The sequence below is a fragment of the Capsicum annuum genome, chromosome 10 (assembly GCF_002878395.1).
Source record: "Capsicum annuum cultivar UCD-10X-F1 chromosome 10, UCD10Xv1.1, whole genome shotgun sequence".
Taxonomy (NCBI): Eukaryota; Viridiplantae; Streptophyta; class Magnoliopsida; order Solanales; family Solanaceae; genus Capsicum; species Capsicum annuum.
This window is the reverse complement of record NC_061120.1, coordinates 173,834,318-173,851,619: the sequence shown is the minus strand read 5'-3', so window position 1 is coordinate 173,851,619 and position 17,302 is coordinate 173,834,318.

The following is a 17,302-nucleotide window of genomic DNA, read 5'->3' as shown; positions in this document are numbered from 1 at the left end:
GCTTAGTGGATATTGGGTTGGCATCGATTGAGCCCGACCATGAAAGATAATATTCTAAGCCCCGACTGGGTCTATTTGGTAGTTGGTATCATATAAGGCTATGAGATTAACATAGCCAAGACCATTTCTAAGGATATCCATGATAGAGTTATTAGCACTAACACCAACTTTGCTTTACCATGCTTATTGATGAGATTTCCTTGGATGATCGAGTATTTGTGATGTCGAACATGAATTATTTTGTGACGGTCCACCAAACCACTATTTTAGGCTTGATTCAGGACTAGGCCAACCCTATTTAAAAGGCCAAGGGGGGCACTTAAATTTAACAAGTAGCCTTTTAGTCTAGCATACACTTAGACATTAATACTCAGGGTTTTGCCAATCTCAGAGACATCCTAACTGAGAATGCAAGATCTAAGTCAAAAAGCTCTGTAGATGTAGTAGTGTCTACTGATTCTATGGTCCCACTTCCCCCAACTCCTCATTTATCAATACTATCCACTTTACATCCACTAGCAGATAGCTATGTGTTGGTCTTATAGGAGTTTTGGACTAATGTGTTGAAGCGGTTAGGTACCCTCGAGTGAAGGGTGACAAATATCAAGATATAGGTGCAACCTTGGGTAAAGAAAGAGATCTAGAGTGAGTTACGGGGCATGCAGACCTATTTTGATAGTTTCGAGCGACAAATTAATCAAAACCTAGTGGGAGTTCAAGCCCCAGATTTGGAGGGCATGTATAAGGAGTTGTCCACTTTATGGGCTTTCATTGAGGACATGGTCACATATTCATTCTCAATTTTTCCTATTATTAAGGAGGTATTTATTGAGGTCGTGCCAGATATTTAGGGAACAAAAGGTAAGGAGAAGGAAATTAAAGAGGAAAGTGGTGAGTAAGCATGTAAGAGAATTAAAAGGAGAAGAGAAAATTATGAAATATAGAAAGCTCAAATAGCAAGCCTGTAGACATCCCAAGACCACTTGATTGAGGTCCACAAGATCAAAGAGGGAGCTGGTAGCTCTCGAATAAGTGAAATAATGACTGCAACTATATCATATATGAGTAGGATTATAGTTTTTCCTCTCGAGATCCTGCCACCACTGAGTGCATTAGCCACTGTCAGTGCCACTATTGATTTGAGTGACCCAATCACTACTTAGGCCACTACTAATAAGAGTAGGTCCCAGTCTGAGGGCCCTCCTGAGAAGACATTATGATTCGGTGCCAAGGGAGCCTAGGTATGTCTTCTTCTCTTGTTTATATATTATAATCATACGCTAGGGACAGTGCATCATTTTTAGTTGGGGGTGGGGATATCCATAATCGAGGGTTTTTCTTACCATGTTTCTAAAACACCTTGGGTTCTGGTCCTTGCAAATTTCTCAAGTCTTGAGCTTATTATCATCATATGACTCACCATACTAGTCGTATGGTGAGGGTACTGGTCAAGTAAACCAATTCTTATGTTGTCTAGTATGTGGTTGGTGAGTTTCTATTATGGGTACAGGTTAGTAGTGATGAGTCATATATTGAGGTACGAGAGGTAGAGTCCTATTCATATGTTGTCCAATGTATTAACCCTTTGATTCTGTCTTGGATATGAATTAAAGGTACTATTTGTATAGAATGGGTACGAGTAGGGAAAGGGAAGTCGTATGGTGGAAAATGTATGAGTTCCAACTTATTGATCAGGGTATGTGTGGAGGGTACCACTCATATTATATAGGTATGAGTGAGGGGTCCAAATCGTGCCCTCCTGTGGTGATTTTTACAGTTTAAGTTGGTGACATTCTGGATATTTCCCCTCTTAACTTCTTTTGATTCCACAACTTAAAATTCTATTGGTACTTCAGTAACCCTATTATTCTCAATTAACAATACTTCAGACATTGTCAAATCTCTCTCAAGGCTCTTGGTTCAGAAAGGCTAGGGTTTCTTTGATATAATCAATTCGGGGCTTACAAGGATGGTCTCTCTCTATCTTTTTTGGTATTAAAAGCATGTTACTCCCCCCTTATTGTTAGTTCAACTAGTTCAACTAAATTCATGATTTAATGAATGGTTTTCATAATATTATAGTGGGTTTATGTTGTTTTTGAAATATATGTTGGGGTTTTGGTTACAAATGGTTGGTTAATGTCTTACCATGTTGTATTTATGGTTTTTAATGTTACAATGTTGGTTTGAACATGTGGTTTCATCGTAATGGTCAATTGGTTCATGGTTTTGGTTTGGAAACTCTATGCCCTCAACATGTCTAATAAAATGCCTACGAGAATAGTTTTGTCACAAAGTTTGACTTTTATTGAAAACTTTACATTACATAATATGGTAATGGAACCTAAATTGGTTTGACTTAATTAAATGATTTGGAAAGGCCTTGGTACCCATGGTTTTTGATTGATTGGAAATCCTATGGGGTACATGGGAATCCCCTAAGTGCTGGCTATTGACATTACTTGCAAGCTATAATCGGTATGACGATACCACCTCATAATACCTTGGTAATTAACTTCTGGAATCGGTTGGTTGGTTACGTTCTAATGGTTTTAATTGGTCAATAATGGTTGGTAGTGATAGCCTATCGTGAAGGTGTGAATCAAATAGACGAACATTGGAAAATCATGTTTACCGACATGAGGGTTGGTCATGGCGACCATATACTTGTGGGGTACATGGTAATCCCCTAAGTTATACTTTTACATATATATATCATGTAGGGCAAAGGGTACATGGGAATCCCCGACCCCTATGATATCTCTAGTTCATGCAGCTAAATGATTGGGGCCCATTCAGGGGGTAACACTAGACCCACATAGCCCATGGATAAATTACGATGGTAAATCTACACAAAACTAGGCTAAGGTTTTAAATGCATGTTAAACCCGATTCCCTTTCTTGGCATTGATAATATATATGTATGGATATTATTGCATATGGTTATGTACTTGGTTTTCAATGTTGACATTATTTTATCCTTACTCCTGAGTGCATGCTAGTGTTCAACCGCTAACCCATCTTTGACCGTTGTATCCCCACGCAATGCAGGAATCGGCCATACTACTCCTCCTACTTAGTGACCTGGATTCAGGGACAACTTTGTGTTGGATTAAAGTGGTGAGCTTTCATATTTTGTAAGGCTCTATTTCATGTTATAGACTTCTCTATATACTTTTGTTATTACTTAGACTTTGATTTTTGGCTAGGCTAAGGTCTGGGTATGTCCCGACCGAATATTATTTTAATTTTGGATAGAGGCTTTATGAGACTACTTTAGGTTGGCATGGGCAGTGTCGGTATTGGTGTTAGCCTTGACATTAGTATTGGTATTGGTGCTGACACCATTTAAATATATTTAATTTATGATTGTTCCATCTTGTTATATATTCAAAGTTCATCCGACATTGGGTGTAGGGCGGTTAAGATGGGGTATTGGGGCTGGTCTCTGATCCCAGTTGGGCTTGAGGAACTCGACATGACTAGGCCCTGGTTTGGGTTATGTCAGACTAGTATCAATGCCCTAGGTTCATAGTCAATTGGGAGTCCAAAAAGCAATGATGAGTAGAGTCTCTTTTAAAGATGTGTATCACGCCACACTCATAAGGGAGAGGCTACAAGTGATTTAGGAATATTTCTCTTTCTTGTGTTATGTTTTCAAGTTGTAGAGTCTAAGGTCCTAAAATTGATGTTGGGTGTATTTATGCATTATAGTGTTACTATTCTATCTTATTTAGCCTTGTTTTGAGAGCAATTTATGTGCTTAACGTGTTGATATTGAAATAAATAAGCATTTAAGTGTCCAAGTATGTTATTACAATGTTCAATGTGTTTTCTAAACAAGTTTGTACTTAATTGAGTCATTTAGAGTTCAACTCGGAAAACTAGTTTTACTAGCTTGAGCTAGTTGTGTGTCTAATTGGTTTCGTTGGATTCTAATGTGTTTAATGAGTTCCAAATGGTTTAAATGTGTAATTATATATGGAATAACTTGTTTGTGATATGCAAAGTTCAATTTGATTAAGTCAAGAGTCGGAACAATAAGTTAAGATCAATGCAAATTAGCCTTATATTAGCTCTTATTTTGATTCAACGTTAAGAATATTGTGTTGTTTTAATCTCTAATACGTGGTGTGTAATATTGTAGGAGGATTTATGAACTGAATATGGTGATACATTGATTTTTTAAAGGCCGAAAATTCATTGAAAATACACTACAAAAGGCATGGGAAAAGATAGGACATTCAACACTTAGAATAAATTTTGGACGCAAATTCCTGTGAGCTGACGCAATCTCAACGTGTCGCGTCAAATCTGCCACCTCCAGCAATGCGATCATCAACACATCACATTGCTCGTGTCAACGCTTCCATCAACGCATCGTATTGGACTGCACATGCAAAGCCAAATACAAGCCGACACAGCTTGTAGCTTTTCCCACTTTTAATATAATAAAATGGCTCTTGGTTCGAAACTTCTCTTGGATAACGTGCACTTTCCTTAATCACATAAATATTGGGATTATTTTATTATAAATACACAACTTTGCATAATCTTGGACACCTGGGACAATTTGGTGGAAATGGTGGACGGCTTGGACCTAATTGGGATTATTTTGGAGGTTGCCACTTCTTTATTAGGTTTTTAAATTATTTATTTAGATTTTAATTATTTGTATCATGTTTTTAATTATTTTGATCATGATTATGAATATTATCGGGTAAAAACCCCTCTTTCCGGGGTTAAATCCAAGAACATGAGTACTATTATTTTGGATTAAATTTATTTAAGTTTGTTTATCATATTTGGCTGTTTATTTATTCGTGATTTAATTATTTGATGGATTGATCACCCAGAAAATACATCTTTTGTCACCCTTTTGATCTTGGGAGAGGGAATAGGGAGATAAAACATGAGAATAAACAAAGTTTGGGTTTTTATTCTTTAATAAAATAAAGAATTGAACTTAGAGTCTAGGACAGGGATGTACTTAGATTCCTTACTTGATTCAGATGTAGGATGATAGCTTTAAAACACTTAATTGTATTATTACATTCCCGCTCAATGATGTAGTTATAATGTCCATATTAGGTAAAATATTAGAGGTTAGGAAACAATGATCATGAAATTAACCCTATGAATCGACAACCAAGATAAGAAAATTAGCGAATGAATGTTTAATAAGATAGTATGATTATTCAACAGCAGAGTGGCAGCGATGGTGGTAAGTGGCCCAAGAAGTTGTGGGGAAATTCTGGGTCTTATTCGACGGCTAGTGCTACCTACCCAAAGTCATTGAGTGATAGGCATTTTCATGGCGACGACAAATTTAGGGTATAGGGTGCCCAATCTCAGGCTAGTGGAGCTCAGTCAGCTCTATCATGTCCTCACTATAGGTTTTGTAGTTTTTTACATTGGGGTTTCTGTGATGAGAAAAGAGACAGGTGCTTCAAATACGATTAGCCAGGAAATATGCTTAGAAACTATCATGCTGGTAAGGTTGGTTCAAGGGAAAACAAGGTTCCAGTTGCCTTTTCTTCAGCTCTGGCACTAAAGGGTGTACCATCTAGCTCTGGCACTGATCAAAACCATCTTTATGCTCTCACTACTCATTAGGAGTCTAAGGCATCACTTGATATTATGACTGGTATGTTGAAACTCTTTTCTTGTGATATGTATTGTTTACTTGATCCGAGCCCCACTCTATCTTATATGACTCTATTTGTGGCTGTACATTTTGATTTTGGTCTGGAGTGTATTTTGGACCCTTTTTCTATTTCTACCCAGGTAGGTAACTCTATGAATGCTAGAAGAGTCTATAGGGGGTGTGTGGTATCTGTTCGTAGTAAAGAAACTATGGTGGATCTATTTGAACTATCAAAAACATAAGGTTATTTTTAATTTCCTAATGACCCGGATATTGAGTGGAAGGGTGGTTCCCTAGTTCCTAAGGAGAGGTTTATATCATATCTTAGATCTCAAATATTGATCTTCAATGGGTGTCTCTATCATCTAGTCTGGGTTAAATATTCTAACTTAGAGGGTCCTTCTTTGCATTTTGTCCTGGTGGTAAATAAATTTCTTGAGGTCTTCTTTGATGACCTCCTTAGTGTTCCTCCGAATAAGGAGATTGAGTTTGGGATTGATCTTATTCTAGACACTCGTCCTATTTCTATTCCCTTATATAGAATGGCTCTAGCTGAATTGAAGGAGCTTAAGGAGTAACTAAAGGATCTCTTAAATAAGGGTTTCATCCGTCCTAATGTGTCCCCGCGGGTTGCACCAGTGCTATTCGTGTGTAAGAAGGATTGTTCCCTTCTAATGTGTATTGATTACCTACAGCCAAATAAGGCAATGATAAAGAATAAATACCCTCTTCTGAGGATAGATGATTTATTTGATTAGTTTTAGGGTGCAAATTTTTTCTCCAAGATTGATCTTCAATTCGGCTATCATCATTTATAGATTAGAGAGGTGGATATCCCAAACACTACTATCTGTACTCGCTATGGGCATTTTGAGTTCTTGGTTATGTCTTTTTGGTTAACCAATTTCCCAACGACATTCATGGATTTGATGAATAAGGTCTTCCATCAATTTTTGGATTTATTCATTATTGTGTTCATAGAAAATATTTTGGTGTACTTTAAGAGTGAGGTAGATCATGCCAATCACCCCAGTGTTGTGTTGCAGACTAAAAAAGAGCAGCAGTTGTATACTAAATTCTCGAATTATGAATTTTAGTTGAGCATTGTCACTTTTCTGGGTCATATCATTTCTAGTGAAGGGATCATGGTGGATCCGCAAAAGGTTGCAGTGATTAAGAAGTGGCCTAGACCCATGAATCCATTCGATATTCAGAGCTTCCTGGGTTTAGCTGGCTACTACAGGAGGTTTGTGGAGAGCTTTTCTTTTATAGCTGCCTCGTTGACTAAATTGACTCAGAAAAAGGTAAGGTTCTTGTGGTCTAATGCTTGTGAGGATAGTTTTAAGAATCTTAAGGATAAGCTAACTTTGGCTCCAGTTTTGACTTTGCCCGAAGCATTAATGGGTTTGTGGTCTACTGTGATGTGTCTCGTGTAGGGCTTGGTTGTGTTTTGATGCAACATGGTAAGGTGATAGCTTATGCCTTTTGGCAGTTGAAGGTTCATAAGGGGAATTATCCAACTCATGATTTAGAATTGTTAGTTGTGGTGTTCGCACTGAAAATCTAGTGTCACTACTTGTATGGAGTGCATGTGGACATTTTTTTTATCATAAAAGTTTGCAATATATGTTCACCCAGAAGGGGCTTAAACTCAGGCAAAGAAGATCGTTTGAGCTACTCAAGGATTACGATATAAGTATTCATTACCATCCAAGTAAAGCTAATATGGTTTCTGATGCTCTTAGCAGGTTATCCATGGGGAGTCTAGCTCACGTCGATAAGGAAAGGCCAGAGTTAGTGAAGGATAATCCCCATTTGGCTAACCTTGAGTTCGTCTTTTGGACTAATAATGGTGGTGTGTACATTTAGACTATAGCATAGTAGTACCTAGGTGCTGAAATCAAGGAGAAACAAGTGTTTGTCCTGAATTGAAGAGGATCAAAGGTGACGTTAGCGGGCAGAAGGAGAAGGCCTTTGAGATTAGCAATAATGGTACCTTGTGGTACCAAGTGACATTATGTGTTCCTGACATTGATGGTTTGCAAGAGAGGATCTTGGCTGAGGCACATGAGTCACGCTATGTTGTTCATCCTAGTATGTTATTCATCCTAGTTCGACAAAAATGTATCATAAACTCAAGGAGATGTATTGGTACAACTATATGAAGAGGGATGTGGCTAATTTTATGGCCAAGTTTATGGTGTGTCAACAAGTGAAAGGTTAGCATATGAGGCCTACGGGTTTTAATTAAGAAATTGAGTTGCTAGAGAGGAACTAGGAAATAATCAACATGGATTTTGTCATCAATCTTCCTCAGTCTTATAATTAATTTAATTTAATTTGGGTCATCATGGATAGGATGACAAAGTTGGCTCACTTTTTGCTTGTGAGGACTAACTTTTCGGCTGAGGATTATGCAAGGTTGTATCTTTATGAGATTCTGAAGTTCCATGGGTGCCTATTTCTATCATCCCTAATCTTTGTATGCAGTTTACATCTTACTTTTTGTGGTCGTTCATAAAGTTTTGGGGACCAAGGTGAGTCTTAGACCTGCTTTTCACCCACAGTCGGATGGTAAAGCAGAACAGACTATTCAGACATTAGAGGATATACTTCATTCTTGCATGATTGATTATAGTGGTGGTTAGGTTGAGAATTTACCTCTTGTGGAGTTTTCCTATAGGAATATCTACCACTCTAACATTGGGATGACTCCATTTGAGGCCTTGTATAGTAGGAAGTATAGGTCTCCTATTGGGTGGTTTAAGGTTGGTAAGGCAGAGATGTTTGGCCTAGTTTGGTTCACCAAACTATAGAGAAGGAAAAGATGATTTAGGATAGACTTAATGTTGCTCAAAATTGCCAAAAGTCATGTGCAGATATAAGGCGAAGAGAGTTAGAGTTTGAGATTAGGGATAGGGTGTTCCTAAAAGTGTATCCTATGAAGGGAGTGATATAATTTGGGAATAAGGGAAATCTTAGTCCCCAGTATGTTGGTCCGTACTTGGTTTTTAGGAGGGTTAAAATGTTGTGTATAAGTTAGTGTTGCCTTCTATGTTGAGCTTCATTCACCCAGTATTCCATGTTTCTATGTTAAGGAAATGTATGGGTGATTCGTCTCAAATTATGCTAGTCAAGAACATTGGTATTTTAGAATCTGTGTCTTATTAGGATGTCCCGATTAAGATCTTAGATAGAAAGGCTCGTCGGTTGTAGACCAAGGATGTAGCTTTGGTTAAGGTTCTTTGGAGGAACTACAAGGTCGAAGAGGCTACTTAGGAAGCGAAAGAGGACATGAATTCCATGTATCCATTCCTATTTTCTGATCCGGAAATTCGTGCAGAAGGTATGTGTTTTTCATCATACTATTGTTTTCTAACTTTGTTAAAGGAAAGATCAATTTCCTGGCATCTTTGTTTTATAACTTAGTTAAAGGTCTAAGTAGGGGTGTTACGGTGTAAATCGTGCTTGTACTGCCTTTATTCCATCATTCGAGGATAAATGATCCAAGTGGGGGAGAACTGAAATACCCTATGTTTTGATCCTTGCAAATTTCTCGATTCTAGAACTTCTGATCATCATACAACTCACCATACTAGTCGTAAGGTGAGGGTATGGGTCAGGTGACCCAATTCGTATGTTGTCCAGTTTTTGGTAGGTAAGTTTCTATTATGGGTACGGGTTGGTGGTGATGAGTCATACGTTGAGGTACGAGTGGTAAAGTCTCATTCATATGTTGTCCAGTGTCTAACCCCTTTGATTCTGTCTTGGATACGACTTAAAGGTACTAGTTGTATAGAATGGATATGAGTAGGGCAAGGGGAGTCGTATAGTGGACAGTGTGTGATGTCCAACTTACTGATTAGGGTACAAGTAGAGGGTACCACTCGTATGATGTGGGTACGGGTGAGGGGTCTATATCATACCCTCCTGTGATGCTTTATACAGTTTAAGTTGGGGACATTCTGGACATTTTTCATCTTAACTTCTTTTGACACTACGACTTAAAACAATATTGGGACATCATTAACCCTATTATTATCAATCAACAATACTTCAAACACTCTCAAATCTCTCTCAAGGCTCTTAGTTAAAGAAAGGCTAGGTTTTCCTTGATACAATCAATTTGAGGTTTACAAGGGTGGTTTTTCATCGTCTTCTTTGGTATCTAAGCCATGTTACTCCTCTCTCATTGTTAGTTCAACTAAATTAGTGTTTTAGTGAATGGTTTTCATGATATTATGGTGGGTTTATGTTGGTTTTGAAATATATGTTAGGGGTTTTGGTTATTAATGTTTGGGTAATATTTTCCCATATTTTATTTATGGTTTTCATGTTATAATGGTGGTTTGAACATGTGGTTGCATGAGAATGGTCAATTGGTTCATGGTTTTGGTTTGGAAACTATATATCCTCAACATGTTTTATAAAATGCCTATTAGAATGGTTTAGTCACATAGTTTAACTTTTACTGAAAACTTTGCATTGCATAATATGGTAATGGAACCTAAATGTGTTTGACTTAATTAAATGATTTGGAAAGTCCTTGGTTTCCATGGTTTCTGATTGATTGGAAATCCTACGGGGTACATGGGAATCTCCTAAGCGGTGGATAATGACATTGCTTGCAAGTTATAATCGGTATGACAATACCACTTCATAATACCTTGGTAATTAAATTCTGGAATTGGTTGGTTGGTTATGTGCTAATGGTTTTAATTGGAAAATAATGATGGGTTATGATATCTTAACGTGAAGGTGTGAGTCCGATGGACGGACACTAGAAAATAATATTTTTTTACATAAGGGTTGGTCATGGTGACCTTATACTTGTGGGGTATACAAAAATCCCTAAGTTATACTTGTATATATGTATTATGGATGGAAAAGGGTACATGAGAATACCAAGCCCCTATGATATCTCTAGTTAGTGAGGTTGCACGCCCTAGGCTCGTTCAGGGAGTAACACTGGACCCATATAGCCCATGGGTAGATTATGACGGTAAAGCTACACAAATCCAGGTTAAGGTTTTAAATGCATGCTAAACTCGTTCCCTTTCCTGGGATGGATAATATATATGTATGGAGGTGATTGCATATGATTATTTACTTGGTTTTCAATGTTGGCATTAATTTATCCTTACTCCTGAGTACTTGCTAGCATTCACCCGCTAACCAATCTTCGGTTGCTATATCCCCATGCGATGCAGGAACCGGCCATACTACTCCTCCTGCTCAGTGAGTTGGATTCGGGGACAACTTTGTGTTGGATTGAAGTGGTGAGCTTCTATATTCTGAAAGGCTCCATTTCATATTATGGACTTCTCTACATACTTTTATTATTTCATAGACTTTGGTTTTTGGCTATTCTCAGGGGCATGTCCCAATCGAATATTATTTTAATTTCGGATAGAGGCTTTGTAAGACTACTTTAGGTTGGCATGGGTAGTGTCGGTATTGGTGTCAGCCTTGGTATTGGTATTGGCATTGGGGATGACACCATTTGAATGTATTTGATTTATGATTGTCCCATCTTGTTATATGTTTGGAGTTCATCAGATATTAGGTGTAGGGTGGTTATGGTGGGTTATTGGGGATGGTCTCCAGTCTCAATTGGGCTTGAGGCACCCGATATGACTAGGCCCTGGTTCGGGTCGTGTCAGTTTTTTTTCCCGTCGGCTGCTTTATCATTGTTAGAACCGACATGTGTAGGTATTGTTTGTGTTGTTTTGTGTTGTTTGTTGATTATGCTTAAGTAGAAGAAAAAAAGGAACCTAAGTGTCGTTGACATGTTCTATTTTGTTTTTTAAGTGTTTGAAAAAAAAGAAAAAATAATGCCACTCTAAAGGTTTTGCATACTGTATGATTTAAATATATGTGTGACCATTGTGTGAATCTTTTTATGGCATTAGTATTAGGGATAATATAATCATAACTTAGAATTGCATGAATTGGATAGGCAGTAGTTTATAGTATAACCCTGTACTATGTGTGTAAGAGGAAGTTACCTAGTTCCCTTTCTGCATTTATTCCAAAACTTGTGAGGATAGTTGGTTAGGACATGATCATAGGTCTTTTTTGGAATTAATTCACACTTAGCCTAAAAAACCATCCAAAATGAATAAGTATCTCTTGAACCCTATTTTGAGCCTAATTTGACCTATTTTCTTTTTAACACTTTCACCTTTCCATTTGATTACAATGAAACTATTTTTGGCCTGGTCCTTCCTTAAACACTGTGCACTTCAACTCAGACAAATCACCTAAGTTGAGGGTGGCTATCATAAGAGTGCGTAGTTAAAATTGGGTATGCAAAAAGGTGTTGAATAAAAGAAAAAAAAACAAGTAAGGTTAGGTGTGGTTGAAAAGTGTGAAAAAAACAAAATATAGAAAGGAAAAAAGAAAAATAAGGCAAATAAATGAAAAACAAGGATAAAACCACACCCAATCCAAAAATTATATAAATAATAAAAAGGAAGAAATAAAAAAAGAATGATTGAGAAGGAAAGCCCAAAATGTAAGTGTAGTGTAGAAGAGGGTAATTCATTATATCCCAAATGTACCATACCTGCCCCTAATCCTACATTACAAGCCTAGCAAAGTCCTATATGATCCTAGTCCAACTGTCTGAAAAACTATGACAGAGAAAATAAGGGCAAGCCTATGGTATTTTATGCACACTATTGGAACTTCTTTTGTGAGTGTTTGCCTTAATATAGTCCCTTATATTGCATACACGATAATACTGTAAGAGTTGGGACTTCTTTGCTATGAGGGTACATGGATGGTATTGTTGACTGCTTATCTATTCGGGTAGTGTAAATTGCATATTTGCTTGGTTGTGTGTTCCTAATATAATGTCGTAACTTGATTTCCTTATGTCATACTTTTGTGCGACATGGGTTTACATAGTGGTTTTGAAAAGTTATAAATAAGAGGGGGTAAGTATTTTGAGCCAAATTGAGTTGATTGTCATAGGTTCCTTAGGTTTCTTTTAGGTAAGCATCGTATTTTGTTGTTATGTTTTAATTGCCTTAGGACATGCAAACTTTCTAAGTTGAGAGTGTTGATGTGCTATGGCTTCATGACACTTCTGATTCTTAAAACAAGGGAATTATACAAGTACTTAGGTCTTTCTGTTAGATGCGATGTGTCTTTTGTATTTTTTTGTAGAAAATAGGGTCGGAAGTAAGTAGAATGGGACAAGGAAGAAAAAGCACCAAATTTTCTTGGACAATGAGTTGTTGGGTGACATTTCAACTTGTCGTTCAAGTCATTACCTAACCACCAAATAATCAGAAGAAAAAAATGAAGTAAACATTGACCATGGCTCGTAGGGTCATGCTACAAGTCGTAGGGAGAGTCATTCTGAGCAAAATAAAAATAAAGAGTTGAAAGAGTGCAAGTTTGATAGTAGTGGAAACAAAGCTAATGAATAGTCGTAGGGTCAGACTACGACTTATAGTGAAAACCGTAGTGACCATATGGAGTCAAAGGTATAAAGATTGAAAAAGTTACTAGAAGAGTCAGGAAATGACTCATCGTGTGACCTGATGAGTCATCACTAGTCACATGGAAGCCTAGGATTTGAAGATGACAATGAGTCGTCGTTAGTCCAGATGACTCGTCATCTGAGGCGTTGTCACTAACGACCTTAGTTAGCCTGTTTTGTTTTGAAGAACTGTGATGTAACTATAAATACCCTTTTTAAGTTTTATTATTAGTTTATGAAATTTACCTACTTATTACATTATTTTTGAGTTTTGAGATACACTTTTGATCTTGGAATTCTTGTCCTTGACTTTTAGGGTTTGATATTAATTTAAAATTTTGGTTTTATTCTTAATTATATGTGAGATCATTCGTAAGATTTCTATTATGAATTATATGCGTGTTCTTGTAATCATGAGAAGCTAAACCCCATAACTAGTGTTGTGGGAATCCTGATGGATTAATGAAATGAAAGAAGTACAAAGTCATTCTTGATTGGGGTTCGTGCATGTATTATGGTTTTCTTTGTATTGATTGATTTCTTGATGACTGTAAACGTGAATAACCTATCTGTATTCAATACTAAATCGAGAGAGAGGTTGAGATTAGGAACAAAAGATCACAATAGAAATTGGAAGCTACCAACATTTATCTAATTAAATTGAGACAGAGAGGAGATAGTTAATTTGGGATCCAGGACAACGGTTATTAATGCAACACTCTAAGATCGAGAATAGATGAGTGAAATTCACCCAAACCAAGGCCAAGAGACGGTTAGGTGATACATAACTTGTTAAATTCTGCATGCAAGGTGTGAAAATAGTTTGACGAGCATGATAAGTCTGCGAAGATAAGAAGTCAGGGGGAGCACAATCCTATTGATCATCTTATATCGATAGCAACCCCATTTTCCAGTAATTATTAGTATTACTACTGTTCTTACAACACCCCCAATCACTTTCTACACTTTTTTGCTGCATTAACAATCTTTCGATTAATTTTCATCTTATTTCTTGTGGGTTCAACCCCAACCTTTGTTGGGTTCTATATTTGACAAGCGACCGCATAATTTTAGGAGGTGTAGTATGGAAGATATAAATAACTAAGTCCTTCTATTTTCTATTTGTGAGGACTATTATTCCATAGAGGGTTATGCAAAGTTATTCATTTAGAAGGTAGTTCGATTGTATGATGCCTCAATGTCTATCATATTCGACTGAGGTACGTAGTTTTTTTCTCAGTTTTGGCGGTCTTTTCAAAATGGTTAGGGATTCAGGTAAACTTTAGCACCACTTTCCACCCTCAAATAGATATACAAGCGAAGCATACTATTCAGACCTTAGAAGATATGCTAAGGGCTTGTATGATTGACTTTAAAGGTAGTTGGGTGGATCATTTGTTGCTTATTGAGTTTGTCTACAATAATAGTTATCATTGCAGCATTTAAATGGCTCCTTTTAAAGCTATTTATGGTAGAAGGTGTAGGTCTCCAATTGGATGGTATGAGGTGGGTGACACAAGAATATTTGGGCCTCATCTTATGCATCAAATTATGGATAAATTCAAGGTTATTTGATATGGACTTAGGATCGCTCAAAGTTGTCAAAAGTCTTATATGGATGTGAGATGAAAATAGCTAGAATTTAGGGTTAGCGATTGGGTATTCCTGAATGTATCTCCTATGAAGGAAGTTATGAGGTTTGAGGAAAAAGGGAAGCTCAGTCCCTTCTATATTAGTCCATATCTGATTCTAAAAAAGGTTAGGAATGTTGCATATGAATTGGAGTTTCCAACGATCTTAGCATCGATCTATCATGTGTTCATGTGTCTATGCTCAAGAAATATGCCGGTGACCCTTCCTTTGTGGTGCCTATAGAAGATATTGGGGTGAAGGATTCTCTATCTTATGAATAAGTTCCAATTGAAATTCTTGACAGACAAGTTTGCTAATTTAGGACCAAGGGGATAGCTTCAGTATAGGTGCAATAGAGGAACCAAAGAATGGAGAAAGCTACTTGGGAATCGGAGGAGAGCATGAAAGCTAGATTTTCTTTCCTATTTCCATCTCCCAGTGAGGTTGCTTGAGGGTAAGAATCCTATATTTTTTCTAAATATATTTGATTTCATTCATTAGTTCCTTCAATGTTCTTCACTGCACTGTGCTAAAAGTGACCTAAGTTCTCATTCGAGGATGAATGATCCGGTGATAAATGTAATACCCTAAAAACTTTAGAATCTTCATACACATAACAGTGTATGAAATGTATTTATATGTGAAAGCAAACTTTATGTCTTTATAGTATTGGATGTTATTTGCACATGTATTAAGGCCTCAAGTAACTCCAAACTCTTGGCTAAGTCAAAACCTCCCTTACCAATTGATTTTTCATGAAGTATCTTGCTCTAGTCAACTTCAAAAGAGCATAACTCCTAGATTATATTTTTTTTTAGATCAAGACCTACCAAATGATATATAATTAAATTAGATTTCCAATGCATCTAGTTTTACCTTAATCCAATCTTTGGAGTAAGAAATTATGGCTATTTTACTGAAGCCTTGTCAAGCTATCTGACTATATACGACCTTAACTTACGATCAGTTCGACCTATAGTCCATAGGTTGAGTAGTAGGTAGGCTCTTGAAAACTGAAAAATGGTCTGATTCTGATGGCCTATAGATTCAACCTATGGTCCATAGGTTGAGTCATAGGTAGGGTCCTGAAAGCTGAAAAGAATGGGAATCACCTTAAGTTAAGTCATAGGTAGGGTCCTGAAAGCTGAAAAAAATGGTCTGATTCCCATGACCCTACCTATGACCCGTAGGTTCAACCTAAGGTTCGTAGGTTGAGCCATGGGAAATTTTTTCAATGAAATGTTTTTGGGTGAGTTTAGGGGTATTTTAGTCATTTTTCTTATGAGGTCCGATCCTTGTATGCTTAAGAACCCTTTTGAACACTCAGTTACAAACTTTTTCAAAAATAATACATTAGAAACTCCTTCTCTTTCCCCCAAAACATTCTAAGTGGCAAGAATACCTAGAGTTCAAGATTCAAGACTTAGATTCAAACTCTATTCATCCAAAAGGCATGTTGAACACTCCTTACTCTATGTATTATTATGTTTTGTTGATTTATTTGGTAATTATCTATTTTGTAATGATTGTTTGAAACTAGGGTCGGGGAGACGCTGTGAAAAACTTTATATTGATTTCTCGTTTTTGTTTTATGAGTTTTCTAAGCACTATTAATGGGTTTTGAGATGTAATATGTTCTATGAAAATGGTGAAACTGTTAACATGGATTCACAACCTTTAAGGATTTTGCAAGACGAAAATATGACCCTCAACCCACTTCAAAACTTGGTTTTTCTTCATGGGAACTATGACCTTCACACCATATTTTGAATAAGGTATAGATGAAAGAATGAAAGGTTAAATAAATTTTTGAAAACACTTGAGGGTTATGTTTATGAACTTTAAAGATAAATTTGGGAGTTTAATACATTATACGAAAATGGCCTGGCATGTTATTTATGGCTTGCAAGTCTTGGTATGATGATACCAATATGAAAATTCCTTTTGCAAGTCTTGGTATGACGATACCAATATGAAAATTCTTTACTAAAATACTTCATCGATAATAATTTGTGTAAAATGCTTTAATAGGGCCTTAAAGGAAATTGTGTAGCTTCACCGTGAAGGCGTACGTCTTTGCGACCAACACCCAAAATTAATGTTTTACCGACATAGAGATGTCGTACCTTAATTGAATGATGAATTTTATCCTTAACATGAGTATATTATGATGGTGGTTCTATTTTATTGGTGATTTTAGCTTAATCTCAATACATGTAAAAAACATAGACCGAGGCCCCACCAGTTGGGGACTATTGAACCCATATAGACCATGGGTTAATGGACAACGGTGAAAAGCTATATAGTTCAGGATTAAGTTTTTAATGGTTATGTCTTTATGTCCCATGCCCTTGATACTCTACTTTATTATTATTGTGGACATTTAAATAAGTTATGACTTGCTTTATAAAATATTTATTTCCCTTTCCATTGGTTGAATGTCAGTACTCGTTGTACTGACCGTCCTTGGATGTTACATCTTTTCATTATTTAGGTTTGGAGGCACTTTTATATAATCTTGTACAACACTA